The sequence below is a fragment of the Gracilinanus agilis genome, chromosome 2 (assembly GCF_016433145.1).
Source record: "Gracilinanus agilis isolate LMUSP501 chromosome 2, AgileGrace, whole genome shotgun sequence".
In the NCBI taxonomy this organism is placed as follows: Eukaryota; Metazoa; Chordata; class Mammalia; order Didelphimorphia; family Didelphidae; genus Gracilinanus; species Gracilinanus agilis.
The window spans coordinates 463967890-463982739 of NC_058131.1; the positions used below are offsets into that span (position 1 = coordinate 463967890).

General features: G+C 38.2%; 1 protein-coding gene across 1 annotated transcript in view; it reads left to right on the forward strand.

Moving 5' to 3' along the window:
• PPP2R5E (protein phosphatase 2 regulatory subunit B'epsilon) overlaps nt 1-14850 on the forward strand; it is a 175191-nt gene that overhangs the window by 120664 nt on the left and 39677 nt on the right. The window lies entirely within an intron of this gene.

Here is a 14850-nt window from a genome sequence, read left to right on the forward strand (position 1 = left end):
TGATAATATATTGACTAGTAAAACTGTGCAGTTATAGCAATCTGAATTTTGGCAAACCAAAATTCTTATAAACTCTAGATTTGTTGTTAGTCTACCCTCTATTTTGTTCAAATTTTAATTTTTATTAATAGCTATAGTTTCAGACAAAAGCTAACCTAGAGTAGATAACCACAGACGTTTTACTCCTGGTATTCTCTAGTGGGGCTAGATAGTGCTTACCTCTCTAAGTCTTTATTCCCTCTTGAAGAAGCAGTGTGATGTATTTTTAAAAAAAAGATTTGAACACTGGGAACTTGAACATCTCATCCATGCTCTGAGACCATTGATGTGATCTTGGGCAAGTAACTTCATTCTCTACAAACATCAATTGAATTAAATAAAATGAGAGAGATGACTTAGAAGAATAGGCAGAAAAAAAAGGGAAAATGAGAAGAAAATTAAGAAAAGAGTTAGAGAATGAATTCTCATCCTCATGGAGAAGCTTATTGAGTAGAACGTTAGACTTTGACACAAATGTATGATTGTACAAATAAACCATCTGACTTCTTTAGTCTCGATTCCCTCCTTTGAAAAATGAAAGGGATCTTTTCATTTCCTACCCTTTGTAGGGTCCTTATGCTGAGAATGATTTTCACATTTTAAAATAAAATTGGACTAGATTTGGCCATTGAACTAGTTTGCCGATCCCCTAAGTTTGTGAGGACAGGAAATAGGAGTTCATATAGTCTTTGCTCTGTTGCCTAATACTAAGTCACTTCTCTAACTCTAAAATGAAGAGTTGAACTGGATGATTTCTGAGATCTCTTTAAAATAGGTTCTAAGTATTCTTCTACTAATGCTTTTATTTTGAAGTACCTTTATTTGGAGGAAGAATTAGAGTGGTAAGGTAGAGCACCTGGGCTTTTACCACCAACATCCCTTGAAATTTAGAGGTCTTTGACAGGATTTGTACTCTATCAGCGGGTAGAAACAACTGAGGTTAGCACCTAGTTAGCAAGAAGTGGTTTGCCAAAATTCAGATTCTGTAACTTAAAATAGAAACCTATCACATGTCATGTTCTTACCTAACCTGGTGCCACCCTATTCCCTTTCCCTGGGGGTGGCTTCCTCAGCTACATCAGGAAGTTTCTGCCAACCAGAGCTGGTGTCCAGGGCCTCTCCAGGGACTTCTGCCCTAAAGTCTGAGTCCCACCTCGCAGCCTCTTACTCTCTCACCCTTCAACTCAGTTTGTCTTTTTTTTTTTTTTTTAAAGTTTATTTGAAGATGCCTTTTCTGTTGCTTGGTTAGGTATATCTTTGGTACTGTTTGGTGATTAGATTTGTTTGGCTTGGTCCCAGGAGATATAATTAGGATTAGTAGGTAGAAGTTGCAGAGGGGGCAAGTTTTAGTACTATATAAGGAAAAACATAACAATTGAGAATTCCAAAAGTGGAATGGACTGTCACAAGTGTTGGTATGTTCCCTATCACCAACAAGGTCTTTCAGGAGAGCCTGAATGTCCACTTGTCAGGCCTGTTGTAAAGAGGCTTCCATTCCAAGTGTGGGTTGAACTAGCCAGTGTGGGAAGTTCCTTCCAATGCTGAGATTCCATGTTTCCCTCACAGTGATATGGGGCAGTGGAGGTGTGGAGGTGGCTGGTGGGGGAGGGGTGGAGAAAGCACTATAAAAACTGAAGCCAAGTGGAATTAAAGTCAAGAACTGTGTAATTTATCTTTGGATCTTCTTTCCAGAGCCTAGCTTAGTAATTTACAGTAGAAGTAAAGTTGTAAGAAACATGAAAGAAGCACATAGGAAACAGTTAATAGAACTTTTCTTAATGTAAGGTACCCTGTGGTATAAAGGAAAGAATGGTGAACTAGTAGCTGAAGATCCAGCAAATGCCCCTAACTAGCTGTGTGACTTTGGACAAGTCTCCTAAATTACCTTAGTTTCTTTTTTTTTTTTTTTTTTTGGTAAGGCGGTGTTAGTAGTAATGATCTCTGAGGCCCCTTCAAGCTATATTATCTTAAATTAACTTAAAATTCGAAGTTCAGTGGAAAGTGAGGATTGCCTCTGTCTCTATGGTGAATTCTGCCCCCCTGTGGTAAGAAAATCATGAATATCATCTGCTGCTTTTCTACTATTCATTCCATTAATGTATCATTTCATTTCTTCTTTTTTGTTTTAATATTTTTCTTACACTTACTTTTCCGATGTACCCTGCAGCCTTCCCACTTTTAACTTGACTTGTACTTTTCTGCTGTTACTCAAACCTTTAATGTGTAAATAAAAATTGTGATTTAAAAAAGTATCTTTCAATTGTACTTTTGGTACTGAATTTGGTTTTAAAGGAATGTTAGACTTTTGGGGTTGGAAGGGACTTGAAAGGATCTAGTTCAACTCTCTCAATTTACAGATGAGGAATGTGACATCCAAGTGGTTAGTTAAATAATTTGTTTAAGGTTAAGTAGTAAGTTAGTGGCACAACTGGGACTACCACTGAGATATTTTAATTTTAATTCAATACTTATTCTTGAATACTGTATTGTCTCTCAGACATCTTATACTTTATCCCAAGTGACTTCTGAGGTCCTTTCTAATTTGGATTTTTAAAATTATTTTGTGAATATTATTGAAAACATAAATTGTAAATTTGCTTTTAAAGTTTTATTTGTTTTTGGTAACCCCTTTTTCTAAATGATGGGCTGAAAGGATAAGGGCCTTCAACATATATATGTCTTCAGAAATACCTTGCCCATTTCATCCAAGTTACATGTCCCCTTTAATGAGCTTGAGAGAGGGATAGGAATGGAGAGGTTTAGAGTAGAAAGGAGAGGAGTTGAGATCAGACATCCTGGATAAGCACAGAGCTGTCATTACTTATTTGATAATCCACTGAAACCTGAAATATAAATCAAAGGTGTTTAATAATGACAGAACAAGGTTTCATAGAAAAAGCAGTAGCTACAAGTTTACCATTTAACCTGTTGATTAGACTGGAAAATTAATTTTTTTTGCTTACTTAATTTTATTTCATTCATTGACAAATGCCTGGTTGTCTCTGGACAGTCTTTAGTTGTCTTCATAAAATAGTTTTCAAATAGTACAGTCCTTATGCTGGAACCAAAGATATAATATCATTTAGGCTGCAAAAGGCAATAGAATGAATATTAAACTTGGTATCAGAAGTCTTGGCTTCAAAAATCTTGAGTTTCAACTTTAAGACTTAATAGCTTTGTGACTTAGTAAGTTACTTAGTTTCTTTAAGCTCCAGTTTTCTCATCTGTAAAATGAGATAATAACACTTGTATTGTCTACCCTAAAATAATGTGCTCTGAGGATAAAATGGCATATTGCAGTAAAGTGATCCAAAATTTTAAATTGCTATTGTATTTATGCAGGATGTGTGATAATCTGGTCTAGATTTGAGACACAGCTCACATTCACAGGTTAAGTTACTTAGAATTTCTTGGTATTAAAGGAAAGGTATGGTGAGGACAGATGCCGTCTGTGACATGGTCACCAGGGTCCCTTTTGTCCTGATCTAGGGTGAGGTCCATCTGGGGGTTAGTCACCTCTTACAGTGCTGCAGACTCACCTGAGAAGCTGTATGAGTGTACAATTTTATACTCAGGAAAACAAAGGGTTGGTGGAACCCTTTAAGAATAAAGTAGATTAGACTAAGATAAGCATAGTTCAGGCACCCTTGAGTCTATCAACCATGAATAAGTTAGATCAAGCCATATGCAGAGTTTGGAAAATTCTTTTGGTGTTCATTGATTATAATTATGAACTCTACCATTCATTCTATTTCTGTCCATGGAAGAAGATCCCCTTTATGCAGCTTGAATTAGCAAACCTCTGAGCTGTGCTTTCTATAGATGTGAGTATTTATTGGATTATTGGATGGATGAAAATCCAATAATCCCTCACTAATCCCTCACTATTTTATGGAAGGGGGAAGACCTTGGGTTGTGCTTCAGAAGGAGAGTGAAGGGTCTTCTAGACAGTTCTGCTGAGCTAAAAGTTCATTGGCCATGAGCCCTGGGATGAGTTTCTCTATTGGGAGATGGGTTTCATTCAGGCTTTTAGAGGTCTATCACTGAAACTGGTGGGATTTTAGGATGAGTTGGCAGAAGGGATCCTTGCATTAAAGAGTAAAATGTCGGAACAGAATTTTCAGTTGATTGAGATGACAGAGATTAAGATTGCTACTACAGACTGTTAAGAGTTTTTCTTAATTTCTCCCTTTTTCTATTTAAGGGGCAGGGGAGCAATAAGATTTGAATAAGAGCCCCCCTGCTGTGCACATTGTCAGTTGGTGACAGAAGGGCTTGGCTGAGTTAGTTACAGCTGGCAGTTGGAAAGGGCTTTTTGTCTCTGGGTCCCCAGGAGAGGAGTGTAGGGCTCGTTCTCTCTGGGACAGTGAGGAGTCAGAGAAATGGATTTAAGGCTTTTACAGCCTTATTGATTATTGATTATCTTGGGTAGATAGGTAGATAGATAGTGGGTAAATTATTAGGTAGTCAGAGTAGAAAAGTCAGGCACTGCCCTCGAAGGCAGATAGATTTGGGGTTTTCTAGAAAATTTTAGTTAGGATTGGGATCTTGGGTATAGTTATAAGCTTTTAAAAGATTATTCTTACTTTCCTCCTTTCTATTTCTTATCCATACTTTCCTAATAATAAACTGTTTTGTGTTTAAGAAGCTCCTTTCCTGACTTTTGTTCAAACTCTTTCTCCCAAAATCCCCTTCACAAAACTTCCCAAAACTTTGCCAACACTTCATCTCAATCCTTGAAATAGTTAGAAGTGAAATGCGTAAATTTATAAATATCCTCATTGTATTTATAATTCTGGTCATTCTACAAAACTATGTTTAGGGCCTCTTGGCATAGACAGTTATAAAATACATAGAGGAGAAATTTTGGAAAAGAGAGGCCTGTGGTCTCATCTGTTTGAATTGTAGATAGTTGGTTGCAGGGAGATAATAGATTTAGAATTACGTGAGAATTCTATACAAACAAGCCAAATGCAGGAAAATCAGGATAATTACAAAAGAAAAAGCACTAGAATTAAGAAGAGTTAGTAAATGCTTCCTAGAGCCTTTCAGGAGTGGGGGATAGCTAGAGACGATCCTTGGAGTTGAGAGATGAAGTATTTTCTTTGAGGAACAGCAATTAGGACAGCACTACTGGACTGAAGAATACATTATAAGAAGACTAGAAAGGTAGGGGGAGAGGTTTATGAAGGACTTTGAACACCAAATAAAAGATTTTATATTTAATTCTATGGCGAGCCATTGGGGTTTTTTGATGGGGTGGTGGTGGTGAAGGGCAATATGGTCAGATTTATGCTTTAAAAACATCACTTTGGGGGCAGCTGGGTGGCTCAGTGAATTGAGAGCCAGGTCTAGATATGGAAGGTCCCGGGTTCAAATGTGGATTCAGACACTTTCTAGCTGTGTGACCCTGGGCAAATCACTTTAGCCCGTATTGCATACTCATTACCACTCTTCTGCCTTGGAACCAATGTGGTATTGATTCTAAGATGGAAGGTAAGGGTTTGTTTGTTTGTTTTAAATTCTCCTGTGCAATCAGATTGGGATCAGATCTGTAAGTGTACCTTGCATTTCCAGCCTATACAAGATAGTAAAACTCAGATAAAAAAAAATACTGCTCAATTTCTCAAAGGTAATCCAGCCTCTATTCATCCTCCTGTTCATTTCAGGGCCACTGGCTTATTGTACTTTGTCAGTTTCTTTCTAAGACATATATTGAGATAGTGTGGAACAGTGGAAAGAGCATGACCCTAAAGTCAAAGTTCACTTTTGACCCTTAATTCTCCTGTGAACATGAGCAAGTTATTTAACCCCAGTTTCCTCATCTCTTAACAAGGGTGACCTCAGGTCTTACCTTATAATGGATGATCTCTCTGAATTCTCTGTTCAAATACATATCACAGTCTGGATAATTGATGCTCTTTGTTTACTTTTTCTTCTCCTCCTGTGTGCATAGTTAGACCAAATTCTCTTTAAGTTATTATGGATTTCATTTAGGAGATTCCTTAGTTTTCAATGAATGATGCAAGTGAGTACATATCATTCAATAATAGCATATAGAAGATGCATTATGTAGCCAATATTTCTTCCTTTTGGACCCTGTCCTGGATGTCCTCTGTTAATAGTGGCACTTGACAAATACCATGGATGAATCTATATATATTTCTGTTTTATGCCTTATAAGCCAGAGGATCTTCAAATAAAATTTTTCTGTTACCAAATTACATAGAATCACAGAATTTTATAATTGGAAAGGACCCTAGAACCAAATAGTTCAACCTATACCTGAAGGATTCTTTATTATAACGTACCTAAGAAATGATCATCTAGCTTGTGTTTGATGACCTATCTATCTATCTAAAACCAATTTATTTTTGTGTTGTTATTTGGTACTTACTATATCCAAAACCTCCTTCTATGTGCTAAGTTTCATAGTAGATATATGAATCTTTGGTCTCTTATTTCTTACTCCCAAACTATATATATATATATATTGAACCCTTGTACTTCGGTGTATTGTCTCAGAGGTGGAAGATTGGTAAGGGTGGGGGCAATGGGGGTCAAGTGACCCGCCCAGGGTCACACAGCTGGGAAGTGGCTGAGGCTGGGTTTGAACCTAGGACCTCCTGTCTCTAGGCCTGACTCTCACTCCACTGAGCTACCCAGCTGCCCCCCAAACTATATATTTTTTAAAGTAAATTTTTACCACCTTCCTTTATGCTTCTTTGCATTGAAGTCACCAGTATAAGAATACATACTAGTTTCATTTGAAAAGACCTTTTCAAGTTCCTCTTTGAATGTCTTTATTATCTCATCCTCTCCAACAGACATTGGTACATAAGCGAAAATAATTTTTATAGTTGTCTGTTGTAAATGCTTATCATGAGCACTACAGTATATGATTACCAAGTATCTCATTAAGTGATTTTTCTTGTTCCCTTTGGATGCCCAATGACATGAACATTGACAACATAATTTGCTTCTCCAAAGAGAACCTGTGAGTATTCTGTCCATTCTTTCATTTTGATTTCATTCTTTCTTTTGGCTTTCTTTTTCCTTGGTTTCATTTGTAATGAGGATATCAAGATCTATTTGATTCACTTCTCTATGTATTATGTTTATTTCTTGGATGCTGCAATAGAATCTTACGTCTTACCAACAGCTAAATTAATGCTGAGATGGTTTAAAAATCATGTTATTCTTAGCACACTTTTATGTCTTTTTGGCTATTCTACCATTATGACTAGAAACAGAAGAGGGCAGCAAGGGATTGAGGACCATTTTATATTTTCTTTTGTTCCATGGTTTGCCATGACCCACAGGTCTTTCTGAACTTAGCCAGACAGATCTTTGGAAAGTATACAATCTGTCCAATGCCAAGTTTGTATTCCCAAAGTCATCTTTGCGCCACTGTAAGTCATTAACATAGGACTTAGTGCTGATCTTTTTCTTACTTTTATTTTTCAAGACCAGTATTTTTCTTGGTGTCAAACTGTAGATTGTGCACCAGCATCTCTTTTAGTATTTTAGTAGATTTTTTTCACTATCAATTCTTCTCTTCATTCTTTCCTTATCTACTGATTCCTTATCTTTTACCTAAAACAACAACAAATGTGCCCAGTTTACTCCAACCTTAAAGGAAAGGAAAGAAAAGAAAGGAAAAGAGACTCTCTAACTTCTACTGAGTTTCCTTGCAATGGCTTGATATTTCTCCCCCACTTCTTAGCAAAACCTCCTTCAAAATCTATCTATACTCAGGCTTTTTCTTTCCCTCATCTCATCCTCTTCAAAATCTTCAGTTTTTTTAAAACATTTATTAATATTCATTTTTAACATGATTACATGATTAATGCTCCTATTTTCCCCTTCACCACACCCCCCCCCCCGCACTCCCCCCACCCATGACCGATGTACCTTTCCCCTGGTTTTAACATGTGTCATTGATCAAGACCTATTTCCAAATTGTTGTTAGTTGCATTGGTGTGGTAGTTTCAAGTCTACATCCCCAATCATGTCCACCTCATCCCATGCGTTCAAGCAGTTGTTTTTCTTCTATGTTTCCTCTCCTGCAGTTCTTCCTCTGAATATGGGTAGTGTTCCTTACCATAAATTCCTCACAACTGTCATGTGTCATTGCATTGCTGCTAGTACAGAAGTCCATTACATTCGGTTTTACCACAGTATATCAGTCTCTGTGTACAATGTTCTTCTGGCTCTGCTCCTTTTGCTCTGCATCAGTTCCTGGAGGTCTTTCCAGTTCATCTGGAATTCCTCTAGTTTATTATTCCTTTTAGCACAATAGTATTCCACCACCAGCATATACCACAATTTGTTCAGCCATTCCCCAATCGAAGGACATACCCTCCTTTTCCAGTTTTTTGCCACCACAAAAAGGGCAGCTATAAATATTTTCGTACAAGTCTGTTTATCTATGATCTCTTTGGGGTACAAACCCAACAATGGGTATGGCTGGATCAAAGGGCAGGCATTCTTTTATATCCCTTTGAGCATAGTTCCAAATTGCCAGCCAGAATGGTTGGATCAGTTCACAACTCCACCAGCAATGCATTAATGTCCCAATTTTGCCACATCCCCTCCAGCATTCATTACTCTCCCCTTCTTTCATTTTAGCCAATCTGCTAGGTGTGAGGTGATACCTCAGAGTTGTTTTGATTTGCATTTCTCTAATTATTTGCTTCCATTTTATGAGCGAATTCATCCCATTCACATTCAGAGTTATAATTATCAGTTGTGCATTCGCTGACATTTTGGTATCCTTTCCTAATTCTACCCCTTCTTCTTATACTCTTTCCTTTTAAACCAGTGGTTTGCTTTAAGCCAGTAACCCTAATCCCCTCTCTTGATTAACTTCTCTTTCTTCCCCCTCCCTTATTATTCCCATCTTTTTATTTTTAAAGGCCTAATGAATTCCCTCCCCTTCTTCGATCTCCCCATTCCCCTGTTCCCCTTGGTTTATCTCTTCCGGCTTTCTCAGTAGAGTTAGATAGAGTTTTATATCCCAATGGATATAGCTACTCTTCCCTCTCAGGGTTAATTACACTGAGAATAAGGTTTAAATATTACCTCTTAATGCTCTCTTCCTCTCCTTCTTATAATAGTATTCATCCCCTCCCCTTCCTATGCCCTCTTTGTGTGTAATAGAATATCCTATTTTTCTTAATCATTCCAGTTTCTCTTAGTGTCCCCTACTATTCACCCCTCTCTTTCCCACCCCCCATATCAATCTTAGACCATTGAGTATTCCAACCTCTCCCTATGTATTATTCTTCTGATTACTATAATAGTGAAGAGAGTTCACTACAGAGAATTATACATAGCATTCTAAAGTTAGGAATACAGATAATTAGATCTTATTGAAGCCCTTAAAGGGGCAAATTTAAAAAATATGAGTTTTCTTACTTTCCCCTCTGTTTCTTATTTACCTTTTCATGTTTCTCTTGATTTTTGTGTTTGGATATTGAACTTTCCATTTAGTCCTGGTCTTTTCTGTGCAAATACTTGGACATTTCCTATCTTATTGAATGCCCAAACTTTCCCCTTGAAGTATTATAGTTAGTTTTAATGGGTAGGTGATCCGCGGTTGAAGACCCAGTTCTCTTGCCTTTCTGAATATCATATTCCAAGCCTTGCAGTCTTTTAGTGTGGAGGCTGCCAGATCCTGTGTGATCCTTATTGGTGCTCCTTGATATCTGAATTGTCTCTTTCTGGCTTCTTGTAAAATTTTTTCTTTTACTTGGAAGCTCTTGAATTTGGCTATTATATTACTGGGGGTTGTCTTTTCAGGGTCTAGTGTAGAGAGTGATCTATGTATCCTTTCAATGTCTATATTGCCCTCTTGTTTTAGAACTTCAGAGCAATTAATTACTGCTTTTTCAGGAAGACCAATGATTCTCAGATTGTCTCTTCTAGACCTGTTTTCTTGGTCTTCACTTTCTCATTATTTCATGTTTCCTTCTATTTTATTGGTCTTTTGACTTTGTTTTATTTGTTCTTGTTGTCTTGAGATCATTGGCTTCTAATTGCTCAATTCTAGCCTTTAGGGACTGGTTTTCAGCTATGATCTTTTGGTTTTCCTTTTCAGTCTGGTCATTTCTGGTGTTCAATTTGCTTATCAGTTCATTTGATTTCTGAGCCTCACTTTCCAATTGCAAAATTCTGCCTTTTAAACTGTTATTTTCTTGCCAGATCTCTTCCATCTTTCTCATCATATCAGATTTGAACTCTTCAATAGCTTGTGACCAGTTTTCATTATTTTGGGAAGGTTTGGATATGATTACTTGTTTGTTCTCTTCTGCTGTTTGCTCTGTTGTCTGTATTTTCTCTGTGTAAAAGTTGTCGAGTGTTACAGATTTCTTCTTGATGATCTTTCTCTTCTGGGGTTTCTGATTTTGGCTTGCCATTGTTAGACCTGCACCTTCTTAGCTTTATCCTCACACTCAGGGTCTGTTTGCGCTCTCTAGGCTCCCGAGGTCTCAGGTCTCGTTGTTCTCGGGGTCAAGCCTCCTGGTGGTCACCCCGCCTGCCCCTCTGCCTGATGCTTCCTCAATAGTCTAAGGGTGCTGCTTCCACAGCTGTGCTCCCGTCTGCACAGGGTCCCCACTAGAGGTCCAAACCTGCGCTCAAGATCCTTGTCCGCACCTACAGCAATGTCTTTACCTGCGCCTGCGCTCACAGTCTGTGTTCAAAGTCCACGCGCATTCTTTAGTCTCTTGGGGTCCTAAGTCTTGCTGCTCTCAGGAACAGGCCCTGGAGGTGCCAATGACTTAATGGGTGCTCCAAACCTGCTTCAACTCCTGTGCGCTGGCTTTGGCACTGTAGGTGGTGGTGGGGTGGGGTGGGGAAGGGGATTGCTCAGCTTGCATTCCATTGAGATCTGTTTCACCCCTTTATAGCGTGGAAATACCCCGATTCCACATACCTTCAATGCTGCTCCCTGTTGTGGGGTCCCTTCGTTCGTCTGGATTTGTTTTTATGTCCCCCTGAGGAGTCCTATATGCCTTGGTTAAGAGAGGTCAAGCAGTTGCTTTTTACTCTGCCGCCATCTTATCCCGGACCTTCAGTTTGTTTTTTAACTTAATAATTTAACTGAAATTGGCTTCTCCCACACCACCAGTGATCTCTTTGTGGCCTAGTTAAATGGCATTCCCCCCCACTCCCCCGCCCAAATCTTCGTGCTTCTTGACCTTTTGTCAGTATTTGATACTGTTGACTACCTTCTCCTCCTGTATTTTTTTTTTTTAAAAAAATCCTTACCTTCTATCTTAGAATCAATATTATGTATTGGTCCCAAGGCACAAGAGTGATAAGGACCAGGCAATGGGGGTGTTCAGTGACTTGTCCTGGGCCACTTGGCTAGGAAGTGTCTGAGGTCAGATTTGAACCTAGGATCTCCCATCTCCAGGTCTGGCCTTTAATCCACTGAGCCACCCCCCTCCTGAATATTCTTGCCACCTGGATTTATTCTGTCTCTGTCTCAGCCTCACTGTCTGTGTTTCTTCTTGTGTCTTATCTGTCTCTGTATCAAAGTATCTCTGCCTCTCTGTCTCTCTCCCTCCCCTATCTCCTCTCTTGGATTTTATTCCATGTGATATCTACTAACCTTAAGGCTCTGTCCTAGACTTTTTCCTTTTTATATCCTTGGGTTCCTCCTCAACTCCTGGCTCTTCTCCCCATGTATCCAGATCTTCTTGTCTCTATTACTATAATATCTTTTGAATAGGTCCCCTTTTTTCCACCCCTGCAGCTACTGTCTTACTTGAGTTTTCCTTACTTCTTACATGGACTGTCCTGCCTCAAACCTCTTTCCATTCCAATCTGTAATCCATAAAACTATCAAAGTGATTCCCCCGCTCCCCATTCAATAAACTCCAGTGGGCCCCTGCTGTCTCTAGATTCAAATATAAAACACCTCAGCTGGTGCATTTCATAAACTGACTGCTTCTTATTTTACCAATTTTGCAAGATTGTATTGTTTGAAACTACTTTCTTTTCCCCATATACAAGGATTGAGCTCCCATCTCCCCGCTTTTGTGTTGGCTATCCAGCAAGTTATGCCAGAAAGTTCTTCCCCTCTTACCTTTTTCTTTTAGTATCTCAAATTTATTTTAAGACAGTACTGTTATCACCTTCTGCAGGAGACTTTATTTGGTCTCTTTCCTTAGCCCCCAAAGCCTCTTCTAAGGCTATCTTGTATCTCTCCTTTGTAAAAATAAAATGGGCAAGCCAGATAGAAGGAAAATAAAGGTTCAAAATTGATTCTGATAGATGTTATCAAAAGTATCTTCAGTGGTAAAGTGAAGTGAAGCTCAAAGATGAACTTCCCTTCAGGGCCAGGTGCAAGGAATGCTAAAGAGACTCTTGTATAGAAAATTAAACTTTTTATTTAAAATATATATGAGGGTAAAAGGATTTCTAATTCTAAGGGATTCTAACTCCACCCAAATAAACTCCCAGGTTCTGCAAGGAACCACTTCTCCTATGGTTCATAGGCTACACTAATCCTCCCTGATCTAACTAACCAAATTTTATACTAGTCTAACTAAAACTACCACTATAATTCTTAACTTCATCTTTAAGTTATAAAGATAACTAAGGCTAGCTGGTTGAGTCTCAACAAGAATCAGCTTAGGACTCTGAGCCTTAAGAGACTCAGAGTCCAAACCAAAGACCAGGTTTTCTTTGGTCTTTTCAGAGTTTAAACCAATCAATACACAGTAACAGATAAATGAATAGTGTTTCCCAAGTTGGAAAAGAAAACACTCCCCCTCTTCAAGTCTTGCACTCAGACAGAGATAGAGAGAGGCAAAGATGTTACCTTCTCTAGCCCTGAGAGAGAAAAGTCCTCTGTGTGGCTCTGTCAACTGCCAGAAGCCAACACCCAGCAGCTCTGTTAACTGCCAAAAACCAACTGCCAGAATGCCACGCCCAGAGCGTGAAACAGTCATAGAATAACGGTTACAATTGCCAACATATGAAATTAATACTCTCTCTCTCAGCTCTATTTGAAACTCTGATTTTTCCTCAAGCCAGCTTCTCTACTTCTTATTTCTAAACTAATAAAATAATATTTATTTTCTAATATCCTTATACCTTTGTGCATGTCTTATATATACCCACTCATCTAAGTATCTCCCGTATTAGAATGTATTCTGCTACTAATTATCCTCTTCCATTTCTTATTCACTGTTCCCCCTCAGCCTTTTATCTTCCATATACTTCAGCTCTGGAGGATCTCCATGAATCAGTGGTTGTGGAAAAGTGAATACAAAATGGAAAAAAAAAAATGAAACAGGAGACATTAAGGAATGATGTCTTTAGAAGTAGCTCTAGTAGTGCTTGGAAATTATTTAAGAATACACATTATAGTTCATATAGAGATATATAGAGGAAAAAGCAAATATATCTTGATTTTAATAACTTCTTTGTGCATTTGTCCACTGAAAAATTCTAATGAAGACTGTTGCTACAGGCAAGGCCATGCTTATAGACAGGAAGAATATTTCTTGATGGTTAATAGAAAGATGCTCCTTCCTACCCCTGTCCACTCCTCAGTGTCACTTCCATTTCCTTATCCCCCTAATAGTTGCATTTCTCCTATTAGATCAAGCATAACCTATTGGTTTAATTAAGAAGACAAGTGTTTATGGAAGGTTTATCTATGTAAGATAACTTAAGTACCCTGTTAAAATGTTGATATCTTTGCAGTCTGTCTGCATACTTGATCACTGTCAGTTGTTTATGCTTTATTTGTTTTTTTTTTAAACCCTTAACTTCTAGGTATTGGCTCCTTGGTGGAAGAATGGTAAGGGTGGGCAGTGGGGGTCAAGTGACTTGCCCAGGGTCACACAGCTGGGAAGTGTCTGAGGCAAATTTTAACCTAGAACCTCTGGTCTCTAGGCCTGACTCTCAATCCACTGAGCTACCCAGCTGCCCCAATTGTTTATGCTTTAGTGTGAAATGGGTTTTATCTTTTTTCCAACTATTGTTTCCTGAAAGCAGGTTTGGATAAGAGTAGACTGACTAGAATATGTACCTGGAATAGAAGAGACTCTAGAAAAGCACTGAAAGCAGTAGTGGAAAGGTATCACTTTGCTATCAAACAGTTGTCGCATCTCAATTTTTCTTCATCTTTCCAACATCTTGCCATTCACATTGCCCCCTGTCTGTTCAGATCCATGTCAGATTCTTACCTGCATTAATAACCTTTAAAAAAACAAAAACAAGATCACAGAGCTAGGAAATGTCTGTAGTCAAATTTGAACCCAGGTCTTCCTGTTTCCAGGCCTGGTTTTCTATTCACTGAACAGTATACTAGCTGCCCCATAACTGCCTTCTAATGGATCTTCCTTTTTCCATTTCTTTTTTTTCCCCTTTTCCAATCTAATCTATAATTTATATAGCTGCCAGGTGTTTCTTAAGCACCATTTCTACCCCTGATATTCTTTTTAAAAAATCTTCAATGACTTCTCATTGCCTTTAGGACAAAATGTAAACTTTTAGTATAGGAGATTTAAGACCTCTTTTACTCTAATTCTTACCTACTTTTCAAGATTCATTTTGTATTATTTCCCACAGTGTTCATCCAAATTGTGTTGCTATTTCCTTAATTCCATATTCAATTTCCTTTTTATATTTTTGCAAAAAATTTTCCTTCATGCTGGGAATACATTCATTCACTCCTAGACTGAACATCTCAGGATCCTGATTTTTCTTCAAAGCTCATCTTTAGTACCACCTTTTCTTTATTGTTTTCTCTATTTTTCACATTTCTTAGGATTCTTCTCCTTCACT